The sequence below is a fragment of the Sorex fumeus genome, unplaced genomic scaffold, assembly GCF_029834395.1.
Source record: "Sorex fumeus unplaced genomic scaffold, SorFum_2.1 ptg000001l, whole genome shotgun sequence".
Taxonomy (NCBI): domain Eukaryota; kingdom Metazoa; phylum Chordata; class Mammalia; order Eulipotyphla; family Soricidae; genus Sorex; species Sorex fumeus.
In genome coordinates, this window is record NW_026606058.1 from 939,498 (window position 1) to 942,375 (window position 2,878).

Genomic DNA, 2,878 nt, shown 5'->3' on the forward strand with positions numbered 1-2,878 from the left:
CCGCCCAAATGGCAGAGCCTGGCAACCTTCCCGTGACATATTTGACATGCCAAAAACAGTAACAACAAGTCTCACAACGGAGACGTTACTGGTGCCTGTTGGAGAAAATCGATGAACAACGGGAGGACAGTGCTACAGTGCTAGACAAAATTGATCTTACCAATCCCAGTTCAAGTGCTCATTGCTCAAAAGGCTCAAGAGATTAGGCATGCATAATCAAGTTTAGTAAGGTGCTGGCAATCTAAGAGACGACAGATTTATGGTTTCCCCCCCAAAGCACTTGCTTCCAGATGGGAGTAGGATTTACATAGGCCTGGTTGGGAAAGTAAGTTCCAATAAAAACTGGGTAGTGGGTCAGGGCTGAGAAGACCACATCTAAGGCAGTCTGGCTGCGCAGTGTTGACAAATCCTTGGGATGGCATCTGCTTCTTGGAAACTTTGAAATGATAGAGTCAGGCAGCCTCTATCTCTAGGGTCTGCACAACTAGCCTGGGGTGGGGTTCCATAGACCGTGCTGTTTGCGCTTTCCTCCCAACCATAACTACCTGGTTTAGCATTAAAACTAGTAGCCGGTGCTCGCATCGGCAGCACATATATTAAATGATACAGAGAAGATTAGCATGGCCCCTGTGCAAGGATGACACGCAAATTCGTGAAGCATTCCATATAAAAAAAAAAACTAGTAGCGGAACAAAAAGGAACAGGAGACAGTGCAAAGGCCAGCAGGACAGAGAGGTTCTAAGAGTGTTGAAGAATGAGATGGACCCCTTAATTCTCGGTGGCTTACAAAGGGACAAACTAAAGATTGGATATAGCCCCTGACACCAATCAAGAATCCAACACTTAAGTCCCTCTGAGAACTTGCCTCAAGTAAAAATGACTCAGCCTACAAACTCCTAAATGCAAGCACACCAGTCTTTTTAGTTATAAAATCCTCATCCCCAGAAGGGGGTGGGAGCGACTAACTCCTCTGCTAACTGGCCTTTGGACAGGGCAATGATGAGCGCTTCCCCATGCTCAGTGGGACGTATGCTGTTATCAACTATTGGTATGTGCCACCTGCTACCCTCTGTTACCCTCAGTACCTTGTGCAGAAACCCCAAACAGGCTTGCACACTGAACTGGAGGTTCCGGACCCAAGTGTGTTTCCTGGCAACCAGGATGACACTACGGGGTTGGACAGACATTTTCAAATCCCATATTAAAGGTCAAGACCCAGAAGCTACCTTCCTTCCACAAGTCTGCCAGGATACTGGCCTGTCTTACCTTGTGCTTGGGCACAAACCCACTCACTCCCAAGTACAACCAAATCACCTCCCTCGAATACCTGAGTAAGCAGAGTTCTGATCTCTTGTGAGTGTCTGCCTCTGTAAAGTCAAAGAATCTGAGTTTCCACTGTCCTCCCGTTGTTCATCGATTTTCTCGAGCGGGCACCAGTAACGTCTCCATTGTGAGACTTCTTGTTACTGTTTTTGGCATATCAAATACCTCACGGGTAGCTTGCCAGGCTTTGCCGTGTGGGCGGAATACTCTCGGTAGCTTTCCGGGCTCTCTGAGAGGGGCAGAGGAATCAAACCCAGGTCGACTGCATGCAAGGCAAATGCCCTACCGGCTATGCTATTGATCCAGCCCCAATGTCGCTCCATAATCTAATCGATTATTTAAAATTGTGAATGCATAGCTATAACCTATCAGACAGCGGAAGCAGCTGAGGGCGGAGATAAATAATATGTTAGTGCCGGGTCCTGCAGTGGTGTAGTCCACTTGACAGGCTCCACTCTAAGACTGAAACTCAGCAAACCTAATTCTCGGTTTTCCCCATCAGAAAGTCTGGACTTCTCAGAAAACAACATCACCCTGGGCAGATAAACCACCCCGTGGCAGCAGCCCATCAGAGTAAGGGGTATGCAGTGGTGCTCAGCCAAGTAGAGAGGGACAATGGAGACGAGTCACGAGACTGGACAGACACCAAGAATTGGAACATACTGATGGTCCCTGGAGTCATAGGACCGGACTGGAACCAGAATTGGAAACATACTGCCAGTTCCTAGAAAAATGCTGTTATGTAACCAAACCCTATATAAGCTGCTTAAAATTCGGAGTCGGAGTCCTTGTCAAGACTCCATTGTGTTGGATGAGACTTGGACCCTGGCTCCAGCTATCGATAAAAGGACCAACTTGCGTTTGCAGCCTCGCGTCTGATCTGGTCAATATGTGAGCGAAACTCCCTTCCCAGGACATAGCACTGGTTCCCTTGGTCAGTGAGAGGTGGAGGGCAAAACCTACTGTCAGGATTGGTAAACAGGCATGGACATCAGACTGCTGGCAGTGCTGTGAGATGGAGACGCCCGTGGGTTGGGCTGCACAGGGAGCACTTGGAGTTTTTCCCTTGGATGTGGTGAAGAAGGTGCCTGGGGCAGCCCACGGGGGCGTCAGAGGAAGAGCTATAATCTGCAGCCCCCAGGTGTGTCCTGCTCTGTTGTCACGTGCGGATTCTAAGGACCCAGGACTTGGCCGGTTCTGCTGTACAGCATGAGGAATGAAAGACAGGACATCACTGCTGATCTCATAAACATGGAAAGACCCAGAGGGTGTCCAATGAGTAATGCATGCTAATAAATAAGACCCTTAGAAGGAGTGTCTTCGTAAAAGACACAAGGCCAGAGAGACAATACAGCAGGGAAGGCACTTGTCTTGCACCTTGTGACCCGCATTTGAACACTCGCCACTACAACCCCCCCACCCCCACCCCCAGCCACACCAGGAGCGATTCCCGAGTGCAGAAGAGACAGGAGTATACACAGGTCCCCCCTCCAACCCCTACCTCTGGAAAAAAAAGAAGCACACAAACTACCAAAATTCACTAAAAATAAGTAAT

General features: G+C 48.8%; 1 pseudogene; it reads left to right on the forward strand.

Moving 5' to 3' along the window:
• Window positions 1–572: 572 nt before the first annotated feature.
• On the forward strand, window positions 573–672 carry LOC130035262 (uncharacterized; annotated as a pseudogene).
• Window positions 673–2,878: the final 2,206 nt, after the last annotated feature.